The sequence below is a fragment of the Microcaecilia unicolor genome, chromosome 4 (genome assembly GCF_901765095.1).
Source record: "Microcaecilia unicolor chromosome 4, aMicUni1.1, whole genome shotgun sequence".
NCBI classification, from domain to species: domain Eukaryota; kingdom Metazoa; phylum Chordata; class Amphibia; order Gymnophiona; family Siphonopidae; genus Microcaecilia; species Microcaecilia unicolor.
The window spans coordinates 173,926,320-173,947,240 of record NC_044034.1 but is presented as its reverse complement, the minus strand read 5'-3'; the positions used below and the strand labels follow the sequence as shown (position 1 = coordinate 173,947,240).

Sequence of the window (20,921 nt, the reverse complement as noted above, 5' to 3'; positions counted from 1 at the left end):
TTGCGACTTTGGACCCCTGAGGCAGGCGTTCTTTACGCGAAAACATGGCCCGCGTCAGGTCTTCTTCGAAATAAAGGATTCCGTTTATCACAATCTTGAAGGCCCAGCTGTGCTTTTTTTCTTTTATTGCTCGTCTTTGTGCACTGTTTTACCCTCTCTTTGTTACCTCAAAACTCTATGAGCAATTTTTCTCTTCAGTCTGAAGAAATGAGGGTAAATTACCTGTGTAAAATGATATTTTTCATCTTTATTTGAAAACTGAAAGACCCGGCAATTTCTAGAATGATGAATACTGAGAAAACTTCTTTTGAAAGTTCTCTGTTTGCATGGCCTGACTTGTATAAGCCACTGTCCAGAAAGGATATTTTCCAGAGTTGCAGCTTGGGAAATTCTAAGTTTTAGCAATTACCTGCAACCAATTGGCTGATTGGATTAGTCACTTATGTACTGATAATGTTGTGATCAGAGCAATGAAGCGTTTGAATAGTCAAAGAGAGAATCTTCTATTCTTGGCTGTGGTTGCGGACAATTTTTTTGAAGCTGATATGGGCATTTATTTCTCATGTGCAATGACGGTCTCTTTCCTCTGTCTATTATAATTTCCAAAAGGGCCAAGGACTTTAAGTGATTCTGCTCAGAAGTAGAAAAATGTCAGTATGAGAATATGATACCCAGTACTTGGAAAGTTTAACTGTCATAAAGTATTAGTATGATTAAGGAGAGAAGAGTGAATCTGTTTCTCTCAGTCTACATGTGCTCTGAGCTCTTATGACAACCTCTGCATTGCAAGAGCAATGTGACACATATCTTTGGCTGTAGCAATGATAGCACTAAGAAGTTCTAGTTTTATTTTACAGGTATTGTTTCCACATAAAGGAGTTGTATGGTGCAACAAAATGCAACATATTCCCAGAAAATGCTCCATCAAATGAACATATCAACTCAGGCAACCTTCTGCGTAAAATATTAGTATTCACATCTATGTCTCTTAAGTTACCTAATTCAGAGGATGAAGCAGGGAAGCCAGGATTCAAATTCTACCTATAAGATATTTACTGTCCTCTTTACTCATGTAAAATGCTTATAAAATTGTTCCATGTGTATATATCCCTTTCCACTGTTCAGAACACTGCATAATAATAAAACAAACAAAACCGAAACACAAAAGCGAAAGCAACTTTCTTGAAATACTCAGTCTAGCCGGGTTTTAAAGTTGGAACTTTAAAGAGAAGAGGCAGACTTGCAATACTGGCTTAGAAGGGGTCTTAAAATTAATACTGCAACCCAGCAGAACTGATCAATTGAAAATGTCACCGGTTGCTAAGTTACAGCACATCATCTCTTTTAGAACTGGAGCTGCATAAGGTTTATGCTCTAGGCATAGACCGTCGTATTAATCATTTACAAAAACCCAACAATTACCCAGCATTGGAAAATCCAATTATACAGGCACGTGTATACCAAATGGATCACTCTTAACAGTTTAATTTACACAGAAAAATGATATCATTGATATGAGTTTGAAAGCCATGAGTAGCAATGGCATTTCAAACCATAGCCCTTGTGACATATTCTGTCATACAGTAGCATCCACTGTTTTCTATGCATTAATCGATGCAAACCACAATCCCTCCAATCCCCACCTATTTAATAATCAAGTGACAGAGGGAATGAGCACATGTGCTACTGTGTATAGTTCCTTTTCTAATATTGCTTTCTATCTAACTGTTGCTTTCTATCTGCTTGTCTGACTTGCAAACAGTTTCTTTAAGCATGCAAGTATTGTCAGGAAAGAAGAATCAAATGAAAGTTCAGGACCTGGAGATGCTACATATTAAATCAAAGGTCCAAAATAAAAATGGTCCTTATTAATTAGGTTTTACTTTCACTGAAGGATAGTAGGTAAATAAAACTCTTTTATGCGTCAGCATGAAATGTGGCTTCCACATCTATAACATCTATGGAACTTGATTTATTTTCATCATAGTTATTCTACCTTGTGTATGCACAGGATTTGATACTAGCACACAGTATCTTTGTACAGGAGCACAGTCTATATATGGCACCTAAAAAATCGGCGCTGAAATTGGTGTATTCAATAATCGGTGCCTAGGTTTAGGCGCTGATTATAGAATATGCTTAGTTCATATTTCAGCACCAAAATCTACGCGCATCCATTTATTAAAAAAAAACTTGGTGTAAATTCCCCATGTGTAGATTTAGGCGTACTAAGCCAAATTCTATAACTAGGTGCGCAAAGTTTGGAACGCCCATGAAATGCCCATTTCCCCACCCATAACCACACCCCTTTTTGCCTGTACACATTAGAAGTTCGGCGCACTTCATTACAGAATACGCTTAGTGAGTTGTGCACCTAAATTCTAGTCATTGCCAATTAGTGCTCATTATTGTTTGTTAAGTGCTGCTATCAGTGCTCATTAGCTTGTTAAACTACATGCATTGTTATAGAATCCATGCCGATTTTGGCGCCAATTGTTAGGCGCACTATATAGAATCTGGGGGATAATGCACATGTGGAAGACATGACACAACACTGAACTAATCATAACTTTAGTTTCAACTAAATTGGGGACAACAATCCTGCAACAAATGATATAAGAAGATGGCCTCTCTGATGTACAGACATTTCACCACCTGACACTTCATCACTGAGAAACATCAACACCGAGCCAGTTCATCGCCTGACAGTTCATCAATGTGTCACTTCATCATCAAGGCACATCATCACTTGACACTTCATCAGTGCATCACTTCATCACCTGACATTTCAGCACATATTCCAGTTGGTGCATTCAAACTATATGTATGGAAAACTAGCAGAAATGGGGGAGAGAATGCCTTTAATCATAGCTTCTTTATGCACATGTCCAAAGGAAATCGGAAGTGCCAGCACATATTAGCACCTGTTCTGTTGCGCCTAAATATGAGCCTCACTAAACACAAACTAAAGCCATGCACCACTGATTCTCTTTCCTGTGTTATTTATACAGATCTCTAAGATGCTACCTTACTTCCTCCCCTCACCCTGTTCTCACCTTCTCCAATCCAGCTGTGATATGTGCTATGTGATTGCCTGCTGTTGATGAACTGTCATGGTTTTGACCTTACATTACATTTGTGTGCATGTTTTCCACAGATATTCATTGTACATTATGTGATACAAGCAAAAAAGGCCCGTTTCTCAAAAAAATGAAACGGGCGCTAGCAAGGCTATCATGTAATGGTGATTATGTTTTTAAGAGAACCGCGATTCTCCCATCGCCTCCCATCCCATCCATATCCACAGATTCTCCTCTGCACTGCCCTCCCATCCTACTACTACTACTTAGCATTTCTATAGCGCTGCTAGGGTTACGCAGCGCTGTACAATTTTAAACAAGGGGAAGGACAGTCCCTACTCAAGAGAGCTTACAATCTAAAGGTAGTAAAACTATGTAGTCAGTGTAGGTATCATGAATGGGGAAGGTGATTAGGGAAGGAGGAGAAGGAGGCTATGTTAGGTTGGTTGAGGGAGTGGGTTAAGAAGTCACAGGGAGAAGAAGGCTTGGAAGTGAATTCAAGGTTTATCTTCTGCACTTTATCGCGGAAGTAGTCAGCTAGTGTTTGGGGAGAGATTGAGGGGGGGGGGTGGGAGCGGAGGGCACCTTGAGTAGGGAGTTGAGGGTGGCGAAGAAGCGACGAGGGTTGGAGCTGAGAGAATTGGTTAATTGAGAATAATATTCCTGTTTGGCAAGGAATAGGGAGGACTGGAAGGAGGATAACATGAATTTGTAATGGGTGAAATCTGACAGGGTGCGAGATTTCCTCCATAGTCGTTCAGCAGATCGGGTGCAGGAGCGAAGGTAACGGATGCAAGGGGTTAACCAGGGCTGAGGATTAATGCGCTTAGTGGGGCGAGCGACGGATGGAGCTAGGGTATCCAGAGCAGTGGAGAGAATTTCATTGTAGGTAGAGACAGCCATGTCGACAGATTCGGAAGACGAGATGGAAGGGAAGAGATTGGAGATGTGAGAGGATAGGGTAGGGGGGTCGACAGCTTGGAGATTCCTGAAGGCAGTGGTTATAGTTGGACGAGGTTGAGGGGGAGGGTGATGAAGTGTGAGGGTGATTAGGTGATGATCTGAGATAGGAGGAACTGAGGTGCGGAAATTGGAAGGTGAGCAGGAGGAGAAGAGAACGAGGTCGAGACAATGGCCATCACGGTGAGTAGGGGTGGTAGAGCATAGTCGGAGGTTAAAGGAGGATATCAGAGTGAGGAATTTAGAAGCGTAGGAGTTGGATGGGTTGTCAACGTGAATGTTAAAATCACCAAGATTGAGGGATGGAGATGCGGGATCAAGAAAGACGGAGAGCCAAGCGTCGAAGTCAGTAAGGAATGAAGAGAGGGGCTTATCAGGGGGGCGGTAGATGACTGCAACTCTGAGTGGTAATGGGTAGAATAGCCGGATGGAGTGAGCTTCAAAGGACAAGAAGCAGTGAGACTGCGGTAGGAGGAGGGGTTGGAAACTACAGGAGGGCGAGAGAAGTAGCCCGATGCCTCCACCGCGGCCATCTGGGCGGGGAGTGTGGGAAAAGAGATAACCTTCAGGACAAAGGGCCGCGACTGAGGCAGAGTCATCGGGGGAGAGCCAGGTTTCAGTTAGGGTGAGGAGTTGAAGGGAACGAGAGATGAAGAGATCATGGGTGAAGGGCAGTTTGTTGCAGACCGAGTGGGCATTCCACAAGGCACATGAGAAGGGGAGGGAAGAGGGGGGGAGGAGGGGAATAGAGACGAGATTGGAGACATCACGGAATTGTTTGCATGGATAGGAGGACAGGTGAGGGGGGCCTGGATTAGGATTAATGTCTCCTGCGGATAGCAGGAGGAGGAGTAGGAGAGTGCGGAGGAGGGTGGGGGAGGTCGGGTGACGAAGGCGACGAAGACGGGGTGCACTTAGGAGGAATGGTGAAGGGTTAATGGCAGGAAGGAGGTGTTGAAGGTTGAGGGCTAGGAAGGAGGAGGGGGATAAGAGAGATGGTGAGGTGGTGAGGGGTGGGGGTGAATAGGGTGTTGCCGAAGCGGGCAGGGCGGGAGGGAAAACAGGTGGGTAATGAGTTCCAGCGGTAGACAGCGGTAAGGGGAGGGGAAAAAGATTAGGAAGGGACAGGGCAAGGAAGAGGATGTGGACAGGGGCCATAAGTAGTGATTGCGGTGTAACAGGTGTAAGTGTAGTGACTGAGGTGAGAAGCAGATAGATAGAGCGGTGAGCCGGAGGCTTGGAATTGGAGGAATAGGTGGGCTGGAGAGCAGGTAAGTCAGTAGCCGACAGCTATGTTCCACGATTCTCCTGTGCTCTGCCCTCCCATCCCATCCATGTCCAGCGATTGATGTACAGTACGTTGGAGTGTCCCTCTGCTTCTCCTCTCTCTCCTGCCCTCCCTTCCATGTCCAGCGATTCTTCCCTCCCCTCTCATCCCATCTATGTCCAGCGATTCTCCTCTTCCCTGCCCTCCCATCCATGTACCGCAATTCTCCTCTCGCCTCCCATCCCATCCATGTGCAGCGATTCTCCTGTGCTCTGCCCTCCCATCCCATCCATGTCCAGCAATTGATGTACATTACGTTGGAGTGTCCCTCCGCTTCTCCTCTCTCTCCTGCCCTCCCCTACATGTCCAGCGATTCTTCCCTCCCCTCTCATCCATCTATGTCCAGCGATCCTGCTCTGCCTTGCCCTACCTTCCGTGTCCCGCGATTCTCCCACCTCCCATCGATATCCAGTGATTCGCTTCTGCCCTGCCCTCTCATCCCATCCATGTGCAGCGATTCTCCTGTGCCCTGCTCTCCCATCCCGTGTCCAGCGATTGATGTACAGTACGTTGGAGTGTCCCTCCGCTTCCTCTCTCTCCTGCCCTCCCTTCCATGTCCAGCGATTCTTCCCTCCCCTCTCATCCCATCTAGGTCCAGCGATTCTCCTCTGCCCTCCCATCCGTGTACCGCAATTCTCCCCTTGCCTCCCATCCCATCGACACCCAGCGATTTGCTTCTGCCCTGCCCTCCCATCCCATCCATGTGCAGCGATTCTCCTGTACCCTGCCCTCCCATCCCATCCATGTCCAATGATTCTCCCCTCCCCTCCACTCCATGGCCAGTGACTCTGTCCTTCCTGCCGCCCTGCCTGTAAGCCTTCCATCTTACCTGAGGTTGCAGCGGCAGCAGGCTGGGCTCGTGTCACCTCCAGCGTTCCCTTGCCTTCTCTCTCAGTGTCCTGCCCTCCTCTGATGTCATTTTGTTTTTTTACGCAAGGGCGGGACACTGAGAGGGAAGGGAACGCTGGAGATGAGCTGACATCAGCATGTTACGAACCCAGACAGACAGCTGTCCAGAGAAGCTGAGGTACAAAATATTATATAGTTGTGTTATTTTAAATTTAAATATCTTTGCTCAATTTTCCACACAAGTTTTCTGTGCATGCAATTTTAGTACGATTATGCAAAATGGCCGCTGAGTAACGGGCTAAAAAACTGTTAGCTTCAGATAACATCATGGATTTGTACCATTGTCTGGCTGTTTGCTGGCCCAATTTTACGTGAACCAGTTTCGTTTGGTACCGCGGTGGTCTGCTTTTCTACTCGGCGCCTGCTTCGGACCGGGGCTTCAAAGGGAGTGGATTTCCATCCTTGATCGTTGTGTCGGCGGTCCAGCTGCGCACTCGGTTACATCGATGTTCCGGTACTGGGAACAGGAGTGCGGGGACCGGCCTCCCACGATGCGGGATGCTAGTGCCACTGTTGGTTGGCTCCTCACTGATGTTTGTTTGATCCGGCTCTCCTTCGGCCTCTCCGTCAGACTGCTCCACTCCATGATGGTCTGCTGCGCAGCTTGTGGCTGGCTGTCAGGCATCGGGGCCTCCTTTGCGATGGGAAGATCTTTTGTGCATTGCTCCATTGTGTGGCCTTCTCGGCTTTGCTGCTGGACTGGGGTGGTTGCTGGCTGCTGGTCTTCTCTTCTGCGCTGCTTCGTGCCTGGAGAGTGCTGCATGTTGAAGGGGCCCAGTTTCCTCCTGGATTGCCAATTCCAGCCACTGGCTACCGCCCGCATTCCTGTCTTGTTCGTAGGCTCTGATTACATTCCTGCAGCGTCTCAGTGAGTCAAGATCTGATTTTGGACTCTATACTTTCTTCTCTCTTTTCTTCTAGTTTCCTTTTCCTTGCCTACCTATTTGATTAAATATTGTAGCTATATTCCCTTCCCTTCTTCCTCCCACTGTCATTGTAAATGTTTCATTAGTTCATTGTAAGCCGCTTAGGGGCTGCTTTATGTGGTAATAGGCGGGGTATAAATGATTTAAATAAATAAATAAATAAATTAGCATTCTGTGTGTGATAAAGTGTCAGGTGATGAAAGTGCTATTCTTCTGTGCCTAAATATGAGCCTCATGAAATTTTTATTTTATTAAGAATTCAAAAATTACATCTAAGAAATCTCTCATGTACAACAAAGCAAAATAACCAAAAAAAGACAAATATATATATACTGTGTAATCCGCTTAAGTGCAAGGGTCTGGGACCAAAGAAATGCATGCAGTTAACCAGAGCGTGCACTTAACCGTTGTGACCCAAAGAAGCTTGACATCTGATAAACATATGTACAGTACTGTTTATTATTATACGTACAGTATACAGTCTCCGTTAACTGACATTAGGCTTACTTGAAGTAATCAGTTATAGTCCTCTGTCAGTGAGTTCCATAAACTACGTCTGCCAGACGGTAAAAACTGTCATAGCACTGACATCCAATGTGGCCTCCAGATAGGCCTGCACGGTGTCTCTCCAGCGCTCTTGCAAAAGTGACAGGTGGAAGTTGTTGAATTTCGTCAGCATGTGCCTCGCTGCTCATTTCATCCCGTTTCACCATCAGCTGTTGTTGCCTGCAGGTAGGCGCATATCTCCACATCAGTGCTGTCGTCAGCTGTTTGTAGTAATCAACAGCTACATAGTGATGAAACTCCTCTTCAGTAACACCGGCTGGGATGTCAATAACCTGTCCATCTGATACGTTTGCAACAGCTGCATCTGTTTCGTCCCTCTCCACATCCTTAACAAAGCTTGCCCACTTGTAGCAGTTCACAATGATTGCCTGTGTAACATGATTCCAGGCTTCTTTCTGCATATGTAGGGAATCCAACAGTGATAGATTATGAGCCAGTTCAACAGCACGTTTATCTTTGCCTGTCTGGTCATCCATAGCGTTCATCAGACGACGTAGCACAAGAGCCCGATAACGTTGTTTGAAATTGGCTATTATGCCCTGATCCATAGGTTGGATCAGAGAGGTAATGTTTGGTGGCAGGAAGACCACCTTGATGTTAGACAGCCTGACATCATCCCTGTGTGCAGCACAATTATCACAAAGCAACAAAATCTGACGCCTTTGTGCGGATTCTAGTGTCTAACTTCTATAGCCACTGCTTCCAAATTTCCCCAGTCATCCATGAATTTGCGTTAGCCTCGTATGACACAGGAAGTCACTTAACTTTCTTGAAGCAATGGGGCTGTTTGCTCTTTCCAATGACGAGGAGTTCCAACTTCTCTTCCATATTGCAGCAAAGGAGGATCGTCAGTTGGTCCTTCAACGTTTTACCTCCAGTAGTTTCGGCATGTTTGAATGCAAGTGTTCCATCAGGAATCATTCACCAGTAGAGACCGTTTTCGTCAACATTGAAAATGTCACAAGGTGCAAACTCGTTCAAGATGGTAGGAAGAACTGAAACAACCCAATTTTCAGCACCAAAGTCATCAGCGTCTTGTTTCTCACCATGCTGTTTCTTGAATTTTATGCTGTTCCTCTCCTTCCATCTTTCCAACCATCCAACAGTGGCTTTGAATTCAGTTAGTCCAAGACTTTCAGCTAGCTGGTTAGTTTTCTCCATAAGCAGTGGACCACTGACAGGAAACTGTCTGCTCTTGACTCAGGAAAACCACCGAAGAGCATCTTCTACCTCCTCAGCTTTTCCCGCCCGTTTTCGTTCTGTTGTGGATTTGTATTGTTTTGCCAGTCTTCCAGAAGCTGGTCTTTCTGCTTCAAGATACGTGAAATTTGACTGGGATTGACACCATATTCTTTATCAATAGATGCTTGACTTTGTTTGTTTTCTAATTTTTAAGAACTTCTATTCGTTCAACCAGTGTTAAAGTCTTACAGTTCCGCCGCGACGACGACCCTAGTGTACACTCTAACAACATTCTTTCACTTATTCTGCCTGTGGCAGCTAAAGGGGGGGTAAATTTGAAATCTTGTTGTCACGCGCCAATTGGCTTCCATATTCCGTGCGCGCACTTATGCGGAGTCTTCCTTGCAGAGGAGCGGTCTTAAACCATGCATGTAAGCGAATCTTGCACTTATCAGTGGTGCGCTAAACTGAAGTTTGTCCCCATAGAAATTGATGGCACCAAAAATGGGACCGAAGTACGGCATGCAGTTAAACAGAGCATGCACTTATCTGATGTGCATTTAAATGGAGTGCACTATATGTATGCAATATCAATTAGGAAGGAAGCTAATTACCAAACGCTTTATTCCACTAATTATAGGGGATAGAACATCAATAAAATCACATAGAAATTAATTTACATAGAAAAAATGAACAACCCTATCAGCAAATGGATACTATACAATATAAGAGACTTTAGAGGTACTTTTCAAACATCTTCTCCAGTGAAACTATGTGTAGCGATAGTGGCAGTAGGAATCTTTTAGAAACAAGAACATTAGTCAAATGAGTTGGTTCAAAGAATACATAGCACACAGATTGGTATCTTATTACATAGTTGCAGGGAAGTTTTAGAAAAAAAAAATAGAACACCTGATTCCAACAGCAAAAATGTTTTCCTTCTTTTCTGTGTGTCTTTGGAGACATCAGGAAAAACATTAACCATAAGACTGAATATATTTAGATTGATACTGCATGATGAAATATCCAGAGTGATGAAGTGTCACAAAATGAACTGCAAGTATCTCATTGATGAAGTGTCAGAGGATGAATGGGGTCAGTCATGAAGGGGCTCAGTGATGAACTGTCAGGTGGTAAAGTGTCAGTGATGAAATGTTACCAAACAGTCCTCTTTATAGGGCCAATGAATATTTCTCAGTAATTTCAGATCATTACAAGGATTGAAAAGTTTTGTCTGCGAGACAGGAGCTCAGGAATTTAGCAAATGAGAGTCATTAACTAGACTGCTTTTTCACATTCCTCTTTATATTCACTAGCCAGTACTGGGCAGAAAGAGCTTTGGAGGCAATTATCAGCTCTGGAGCAAACTTCATGGGTTTTTTTTTCACCTCTGGACTTTGCGCCATGTTAAAAAGTATACATATATTTTCACTTTGAAACTTGCCAAAGATGCAAAGCACTCAGGAACTCTTGCACCAGTTTTTATTTTTTATATGGGTATGTCTTCTATGGAATATTGCATGCATACAGCTGAAAATGCAATCTATGCATTATGTGACAGGTTGAGGTCCTGTCAGGCTGTAAAAGGTGGTGCCTTGTCTGGGAGTCCCACAGTGGGGAGCTCTGACTCTCTGATTATAGGTTAAAGTTGCAAGTAACAAAGGAAATGGTACTTTGCCTTTAAACAGAAACTACAACTTCCATGAAATATGGAGCTAGAGTTGTTGCTTCCAAGAATCCAGATATGGGAGGAGGATTTTAAAAGGGGAAGGCAGGGAAGTCTTGCTAATTACCACAGGAAGCACTACCCATACTGGGAAGGGTGGTGGGAGGAGTGCAGAGGGAGCCTAATTGGACAGAAAAGGAGATTGGTTTGTGAAGTGGTGGAGGCCCCATAAGAAGGATGAGGTGTAGTCCCAAGGCCCTTGAAAGCCTCTTCCCCAGAAAGAAGAGAGAGAAGTCAAGAAAGAAGGTACTGGAGGGAAATTACCCAGCTGAGGAAAAGGAGAGACATAAGGCCATGCCAGCCCTAAAAGCTTGTGGGGGAAGAACTGTAGAGAAACAGAATGGAGACAAGATGCTTACCTTGAAAGTGGTGAGAGGTTTCTTTGTGCTTTATTGTTATTATATTTGCTTGTTTGATTTTGGAAGTATTTTCTTTGAAACTAAGAATAACAGCTGGGGGTGGAGGACAGGGCATGGTCAAGGTAGAGTGCTGTCCTGTCCAAGGGGTGATGACTGTTTAGCTGAGTTCCTGCTACTCTTTAAAATTGGTTCACTATCAAAGTATTGCTATTTGGAAAAAGAAGTGGTTTTGAAGGGAGAATTGCCCCCACAGAGCTGGTTTGAAGTGGCTACAAGAAGACTGATTTGCATTTGGCTGGGTTATGGAGAGAGTTTGATTTGTATATTGCCAAAACTGTTTAACAAAGTGTTTTTCTTGTTGAAGTGGAAGAACCAGTGTACCAGAACATGCATTTTACCTAAGGAAAGAGGGTTCTGGGCAGAAGGATATCCTGAACATGAGATTTGGGAAGGTCACCCTGAGTGTGCAGTGATGCAAGGAGGACTACTACAGTAAAACCAGAAATCAGAGGTTGGCTGTCTGAGTGTTTTCTTAGAGGCAAAGTTCCTCACTGTTAGCAGGACTGCTGGCTGGGGTCTTTGTCACCATTTGGTGGCTGTGGTCACTGTTGGCCAAAGGACCTTATCACAGTTATTATCTTCTCAAACGTAAACAAGCCCCAGGAAGGTCCCTTCTAAATCCTTTTAACAGCAAGTATACTATGAAATGCAAACATATTTGATAGAGCAATTTAAGATGAACAACTTATACAGGTAAATTGTTAGTTAATGGCTCTGGAAATTGCTATTTATCAGAAAATATTCTGGCATTTATAGACAACTTAAAGAAATAATTGATTTCTCAGTGATTAAATCAACATAAAAAGAGCAAATTGATTTCTCAGTGATTAAATCAACATAAAAAGAGCAAATATACAACAGATGCTCTTCAGAGTCTCATTTCAGCCTTTCCTTTGCACAGTAGTTTCAAGGGGTCAGACTTCAATATGGCACCTGGCAATATGCTTGCAGGTTGCACAAATCAGCCAGTTTGCAAATTCAAGGGATTCCCATACACTGTGTTCAAATATCAGCTTGATAGGCATATAAAAATATTTATACCAGCTGAAACCTGGTATAAATCTTGGCACGCAAATTGGGCATGGAACTCCACTATTGTGTAACACTCTGTGCATCTTTTGGTGCATGTCCCTAACCTTTTCATGGCCACATCCCCTTTTGAGTTGCATGAGATTCAACTTAGGTGCCCATTATTACAGAATAGCGTGTAGTCAGATTGGTGCCCAAATCATAATTAGTACCAATTAAGTGTTAGCTCCGATAATTACATCATTGGAGCCCATTAATTATTTTGGGCACCAAGGTGGGTCGATGCTCAAAATTTAACACTAGTGCTAGAACCAATTAGTGCCGGACTAGCACCGGCGTTAGGGTGCAGAGGATGTTCAGAAGACACCAACACTGGAGTCATGTGCACCAAAGATGGCTGCAAATAGTATTAAAATGTAGTCAGATAGATGCAAAAGAGGTAATCAGCTATTCCGTCCTTTGCTCAGAGAAACAGCGTACAAAAACCACTGTCCCAATGCTGGGAATTTAACGTCAGCTTGGAGGTGTTGGTTATTTGAAGAGAGAATTTCTCAAAGCAGGATCGTCTTTTCTAAAACATTCTGTGCACAAAAATGTCCTAATCCCTTTTGAAGATAAACTGGTCATTGTGGCAGTACTTCAGAAAATTTACTTCCTTGAGCAACGGGTTGAAAAATGTGTCCATGAAATCCCATTGAAGAATGTCTTTGTAGATCTGGCCCTCTTGCTCTCATAAGCCATTGCAGGTATCTGTTTTTTGTACATGGGTTCCCTGCTTCCTAGTTTGACTAGGTGTGCGCTGGTGTTCACTGCACAATTCTTGTGTGCATGTGCCAGGCATGTTCCTCCCCCTTACCTTCCCGATGCTCAATGCTAACAGCAAACATATAATTTGCATGGTATTAGTGTTGCGCATTATTTTGCTACACTGTTCCTGCAGTATTTCCCAGTTTTGTTCCCTACAGGGCCAGAGTTCTTAGCATCGGCCCATGGGATCCTCGCCCAATTTTGGGCACCCAAATTTAGGTAAGGATCTGGGGGTATATGCACATATTAGTGCCACACCTACTAAATGTAATAATTTAATTTAGGCATTTCTATTCCACCTGTACCAGTCTTTTCCAAGTGGAGCAGAAAAAAAGCAAAAATACAGATAGTAAGATCACATAAATTCATGCATCCCCCCAAATTTTATGGAATAGATGCATCTTCAGATTTCAATACAATTTTATAGGCTTCTCTTTTGTCCGTAGCGGCATTGGTAAGGCTGTGACTCTATACAGTACAGATTTTTCAAAACTAGATTTCAATAAAAAAGCTTGAGCTGGAGGGAAACTAACTGGATACAGCTGAGTAGATCTGATCGACCTAGTAGAAGATGATAGCCTTAATGTTTTCAAAATGAAATGTCTGCATGCAGTTTCCAAACACAGCTCTGGAATTCTTCTTTTCTATGTGATCAAAAGTACAAGCATGCTTTCTGGTAACTAAATATTCACATACTTGGGCGTGGTAGTTGAGGTTACCCTTTGAAAATTGATCTTTTCATGTGCTATTTTGGGTAACCTTCTAAAAAACCTTTTATGCTAAGAGCTGCACAGAGCAAATGAAAGTTTCTGCTTGCCCTGTCACATGAACTATTGTCTCTAATTTGAACCTACAGCACAGCATGTACAATAGAGTGCGGCTGTCAGAGGTAATATAGTTTTATAAACCAAGTGAGAAACGTGAGCCTTCACAGAGGCAGAAAGTAATGATGCTCACCAACCTCTGAATTATCCTGCAAAGCTGTTACTAAGCTTAAAAACAACAAAATAAATAGGATTTGTTAAAAATCTCATGGGAAGAAACCCAGTATTTCTCTACCTGTACATGTAGTGCTGTGGCTCTGTTAGATATCTTTTTTGTCCTGCACAATGGGAAACAGAAGACAATGACTAACTGCAACACTTTATCTTTTTCAATGGTGAAACGGAACCTAATCAAGCATGATATTGTAATACTGGTCAATACTAACATTATTTGCTTAGTCCTTTAGAAGGAAAAACAGATAACATCAATTTGCAAGGAATTGGAAAATCGCACCAGGAGCTCCATCAGAGCAGGGCTTCCAGCTCAGTAAGTTATCAGTGGGTGGAAAGTCAATAAAGTGTGTGTGTGTGTGTGTGTGTGGTTTGTTTGTGCCCATGTAGTACTACGTATGACTCCATCCTGCTGTATACTCTAGTACTTGAAACAGTTCCATGATACCACCAGCAGACACTTAGCTGAAGGCCAAATAACAGAATAGCCTTTAAAAATCCTAACATATAAAGTCAGATTGCAGGAAATTTTTCACATGGTACAATAACTACCGCCCACCAGAGAATGCAAACAAACATTTAGGATCAAACTTATATACACAATTCCAAAACAAAACAAAGAAAGAAATCTCTAGGCAGTTATTTTCCAGCAGCGCTATCCATTTAAGGGGGACAATTATCAATGAGGGCCACCATTAATACCTGTTATTTTACTGTTAACCCCAGTAATTAGTAACTAGGGGACCCTTTTACTACACCGCAGTAAAATTTGCAATTACCACTGCTTAACATGGGATTTCACCACACAGTAGCTGCAAATTTAACACGGCACCTATTGGGGGCATTCCCACTATCTTTTATTGCAGGTTGTGCATTAACATTCAAACTAATGCCTGCTACTTGCTCAGCACCACCTAATAAGAAAGCAGTAAGTGGTCTCATGTTAACTGTCCTTAGGTAGTTAGGGCTAGATTCTATACATCACACCTAAAAAATCAACGCCAAAAAAATATGCCTAGGTGTATTCTATAAGGTACGCCTAACTTAGGCGTACTTTTTAGAATATGCCAAAATTTCCATGCGGTTTAAAGAATACGCCAAGCGACTTAGTCACTGGCAGTTATGTCAAGTAAAACTTGGTGTACATGCCAATGCCTAAATTATTCGCAGACCGTGTGTATTCTATAATAATGTGCATAGGATTTAGAAATGCCTATGATCTGCCCATTCCACACTCATGGCCATGCCCTTTTAAATATGCAACCTAGAATTACCGTGCATCATGTTACAGAATACACTTAGACAGTTGTGTGCGTGAATTGTAATTAATGCCAATTAGTGTCAACAATTGCTTGTTAATTGGCAATTATCCACACTGATTGGTTTGTTAACTAATTAAGTTGTGCATGGAAATCAGAATATGAGCGGATTTGCGCATGCAACTTAAGTTAGGGGTTAGTGCATAGTAAGTGCAGTGTGTTAACTGCAAAATGTTTTCCATGCCCACTTTCACCCATGCCATGCCCCTTGACACAAAAAGCACTTAAGGCTTGGTTTACTGCGTGCTAACTACAAAAATACTGCAAAGCCCCTTAATGCAGTTCTGCACTAGCAGTTAACATAAGGTAAACTGGGTGGGAATTCAAAAAGGCGTGGGATGAACACAGAGGATCTTTATTTAGAAAATGGATGGTATAAAAAAAAAAACCTTAAATGACTGCATGTTGTGGATGTGTGAGTGACGCCTGGATGGCGACTCTGGCTGTGAAGAACTATGTATATGGCAATCCAGTTTAGGATGGGCTGGAAAGGGCTTCAACAGTGTTATGTCTGTGCTCACCTCGCCCTCTGGTGGCCAGAACCGGTGGCTGCTATGGACTACCACCCGTTCCAGACTTTAGCCTAGTCCAGTCCGGATCTTCCAGGCTGCCAGATTTGTCTGTCTTGTTTGACCCTGCACAGCTCCCGTAGCGGTCTGGTGACTGCTGCAGCTGAGCCTCAGTTGCTGCTGGGCTTATTAGCCATTTGGAAACTCTCTGCCTTTGCCTCGTTTAAGGTCCCTGGTATGTTGGTGCGTTGTGCACTTATGCCTAGTTTGGTTTCTTGTTTTAGTTCTTGCCTGATTCTGCTGTTTGCCCACACCCGGCTTGTTTCCTGGTTTTCTCTGCTGCCTGCCCTGACCCAGCTAGTATCCTGGTTTTCTCTTCTGTCTGCCCCGACCTGGCTGGTTCCTTGGTTTATTCTACAGTTCTGTGTCTAGTTCTTGGTGCTCTGTGTGTCTTGTTTAGTGGCTACCTGGCAGCTTCCAGTCCTCTTTCTTATCTGTTTGTGTTCTTGTTAGTGGCTGCACTGGAAGCTTTTAGTCCTACTCTGTTGTGTGTTGCCTGTTGGTATCCTGCCCCTGCCCTGTCCTGCAAAGCCCTGCCAGCCGCCTGCACCCAGGGGCTCAACTCCTGGGGAAAAGCGGCTAAGCACAGGTTAAGACTAGGGTTCCTGCTCTGCCTGTTTCAGCTTGTTTGCCTCTGCTGCAACCCCAGTCCAGGGTTCCAGTCCTGTTCTGCCCTGTCCCTGGTTTGGGGGTGGTTTTGCCTGCCGCTCCTCGGCAGAGGCCCAAGGGCTCACAAACCCTAGTTCCAGCTTTGAATACGTGTTAAACAGCAACTTCAGTAGCCGGAACTGAGGACCATGTTGGGCAGATTTTTACGGTCTGGCTCTCGCCAATGACAAGATGGATTCGGATAGGCTGGAGTGGGCATTGGCAGCAGCTCCAGTAGTTGGGACATAAGGACAGAGCCGGGCAGACATCTACAGTCTATGTTTCAGAAATGCCAAAGAGAGATTATCATGTTCATTGTTGATTTAATCATGAATTGATGATGAGTGTGACTGTTGGGCAGACTGGACGGACCGTTCAGGTCTTTATCTGCTGTCACTTACTATGTTACGTGCATAATGTGATTTAGTAAAAGGGTCCCTTTGCCTTATTGCATAAAATGGGATCTGTGCTAACATAGCATGAATTAGTGATAAAATAACCCATCTTAATAGTAGCCCACGTGGATAACTTTGCCTCTAGGTGGCACCACTGAAAATCCACTTAAATGTGTTCTTTAGGTATAACAACCTGACTGGGGCAATCTCAGAGTTCTCCATCTACAAATACCACCTTGACAAATAAAGAGAAATTAGAAGTCCTTTACAAAGTAGTCATTGTCAGCCAGGAACTTGAGAAAAAGAGCCAGAAGCAGGGGCACCAAGAATCATCTTAAAAATATTCTAAGCCATTGAATAAAGGGAATCACTTTATTCAGTCCATCTGTAGCAGAATTCATCATACGAGGCCTACTTTCCAGCTGCAACAAAATCACAACACACAGCTGAAAATAAAAGGACCAGAATACTGAAGTATGTGATGACGTTTTACAGTATCCGGCGAACAAAATTATTGGATGACACGAATTCTATACACCCTTATCAAACAGGTTTTGACAAGGATCATTCAACAGAAATTGCATTCATAGAGGAGTTGCTACATTTATATTTTCTAACTTAGACCAGGATAAGAACTGTGTTAATTTCTTTTTATCTTTCCTCAACTTTTGATATATTTGATCATACTATTTTACTTACTAGGCTGCATGAAATAGGCATGACAAGAACCACACTTTCTTGGTTCACTTCTTATGTATCTGACAGGTTGAATTTTGCTCAATGGAATGATGCTCATTCTCCATCTTACTCATGTTCCTGAGGAGTTGTTGGCTCCCACATAATTTAACATTTTTCTAGCACCACTACTAACTATGATACAATCTCTGAAAACCATTTCATTTACATATGTCGATGATACATACTTGTTATCCATTACAGATTATTCTACTGCACTGTTTATTCATTGATTAACAAGCTTGATAGGATTTCATATTGGTTAAGGTCCCATAAATTAAAAATTAATCTGGATAAAGACAGAGCTACTATTTTCACCAGAACACCAGGATTTTCTCTGTCTGCTCCTTCATAATTGCTGGCACAACTACTGATATTGTTCATTCACTAAAAGTCCTTGGAGTCATTCTTGAAGATCAATTACTTTTCCATTTACATATTTCAACTATCATACAAAAATGCTTTTTCAGAAAGTACTTCATGCACTAGGAGATTTACAGGCTCATTTTCGAAAGAGATGGACGTCCATCTTTCGACATAAATCAGAACATGGACGTCCATCTCCCAGGGATGTCCAAATCGGTATAATCGAAACCCAATTTTGGACATCTCCAACTGAAGTCCTTTGCAAGGATGTCCAAATTTCAAGGGGGCGTGTTAGAGGCGTGGTGAAGGTGGGACTTGGATGCGCCTAAGACTTTGTGCCATAATCAAAAAAAGCAAGGGGCATCCTAAAGTAAAACTTGGACGTTTTCACCCGGACTTGTTTTTTTTACTAATAAGGCACAAAAAGGTGCCTGAAATGCCTAGATGACCACCGGGGGGAATTGGGGATGACCTCCCATTACTCCCCCAGTGGTCACTAACCCCCTCTTATCCTCAAAAAACATCTTTAAAAATATTTCGTGCCAGCCTCTATGCCAGCCTCAGATGCCATACTTAGGTCCATGACAGTGCATGAAGGTCCCTGCAGCAGTTTTAGTGGGTACTGAAGTGCACTTCAGACAGGCGGACCCAGGCCCATACCCCCCTGCCTGTTACATTTGTGGAGGAAACAGTGAGCCCTCCAAAACCCACCAGAAACCCACTGTACCCACATATAGGTGCCCCCTTCACCCGTAAGGGCTACGGTAGTAGTGTACAGTTGTGGGTAGTGGGGTTTGGGGGGGACTCAGAACACAAGGTAAGGGAGCTATGTACCCAGGAGCATTTTATGAAATCCACTGCAGTGCCCCCTAGGGCGCCTGGTTGGTGTCCTGGCATGTCAGGGGAACCAGTGCACTACTAATGTTGGCTCCTCTCATGTCCAAATGGCTTGCATTTGGAAGTTTTAGACATGGACGTCTTTGGTTTCGAAAATTGCCGAATGTCAAAGAGGTCCATGTCTAAGGACGTCCAAATCCAAGGACGTCCTTGGTATTTTCGAAACGAAAGATGGACATCCATCTTTTTTCAAAAATACGATCCACCCCCCCAATATTTGGACGTTTTATAAAGACATCCAAATCCCAATTTGGATGTTTCTTTCGAAAATGCCCCTCATTGATTACTGTAATTCATACTTCTCCAGTTTTCATGTGAGGAATATGAAAAGACTACAGCTAATTCAAAATATAGGAGTTAAATATATTTTGGGGGCAAAACATCACTCCATTACTTAAAAGTGAACACTGGCTACTAATTTTAGCCAACATTCCCTATAAAATCATAACTTTACATCAGGTGCTCTCCTACTTTTATCATGTTTATTGATATCATACACCCACTCGATCTTTGTGTTCATCTCAACAGCATCTTTTAATGGTGCCCTCTTTTCATCAGATTTGTTTCGATACAAACTGTTCTTCTATTTTTAGTGCTGTAGGCCCCATATTATGGAACAAATGTCCACTGAATTTGAAGCAAGAGCCTTCTTTTGAAAAAAATTTTAAAGTAGACTTTAAAACCCATTTTTTTATAATAACACTTTATTGTACAGTGTTTATGCACAAATAAAAAGGGCTCAATATTCACCCAGCATTGATCAGCGTTTTGCTGACTGCCACTGGGTTATCCCCAGAAATTCAATGCTGCATCATGTTTGGTCTTTGGCACTGACTTTCTGGGAATATGGGGCCCACAAAAACATAGCTAGTTAAGGGGTTCTTTTACTAAGCAGCGGTAGGGCTAATGAATGGGTTGTGCATGCCAAATTGACAGTACCATGCGAGTAACGTGTGATCCCTTATCACTAGGTCAATGGATGGCAGTAAGGACTCAGGCAGTAAATAACCATGTGCAACTTTTAATTTTAGCGCATGGCCATTTTACTGTCCCATTAAAAAATACCTTTTTTCCCAGCTGCAGTGAAAAATGGCCTAGTGTGTGTCAATTTCATGCATCCAAATTACTACAGGCCACTTTTTTCTGCAGCTTAGTAAAAGGGCCCTTAAGTGCGACATTCAGCACTTAAATTGCTATGGTGAACTGTATATAGGACTGACTTTTATACAGTCCTATTTATGTGGTTACCTTGGCCAGTTAAGTGCTAAATATCGGAACTTAACCAGTCAAGTGTTAACTCCGCTCCCAGAATGCCTCCAAAACAGCAAGTTTCACGTTGGGCATTAACCGGACATTTTCAGTGGTACTATCAAGTTAAGTACCACTGAATATGCCTGGTTAGCCCCAGACAGGCATTTAAATCATTTTAAATATCAAGCCCAAAGTGAAGACCTTTGACAAAATTCACAAGCACCAATGAGAGTACAGATAACATGCCCAAATTCACCCAGCTTCTACAGTTTTCAATATATAACAGAGAGCCGAGTATCTGAAGTCTTTTCCTCCATCAAATAGATTGAAAAGTTTGAGTGGGTATATTATATTTGCTCTTCATAGCAATCAATTCTTTGGATACATTTTTCTCCTGTTTGATTTTCTTTCAATTTGGATTGTATAGCCTTCTGGCCCAGCCCTCATTTTTTTTAACATTTAGGGGAGATGTTATCAATGTGGGCTACCATTAAGATGTGGCATTGTCAGTGGCGTACCAAGGGGGGGCGGTGGGTGCGGTCCACCCTGGATGCATGCCGCTGGGGAGTGGGGGTGCCGCGCGCCTGTCCGCTACGTTCGTTCTGTGCTCCCTCTGCCCCAGAACAGGTTACTTCCAGGATCCGCCCCGGGTGTCAGCCCCCCTAGGAACGCCACTGGGCATTGTACCACTAACTCGTGCTATTTTATACAATGAGACCTAATAGTAATAACTGGAGTTAACAGTACAATAACATATCTTAATGGTAGCCTAAGTTGATAATTTCTCCCCTAAGCTGGAAATAATTATTATCCC

The 20,921-nt window shown here is 43.2% G+C and overlaps 1 protein-coding gene across 1 annotated transcript in view; it reads right to left on the bottom strand.

The window, feature by feature from the left end:
- Positions 1–20,921, bottom strand: part of GALNT18 (polypeptide N-acetylgalactosaminyltransferase 18) — a 726,672-nt gene that overhangs the window by 84,836 nt on the left and 620,915 nt on the right. The window lies entirely within an intron of this gene.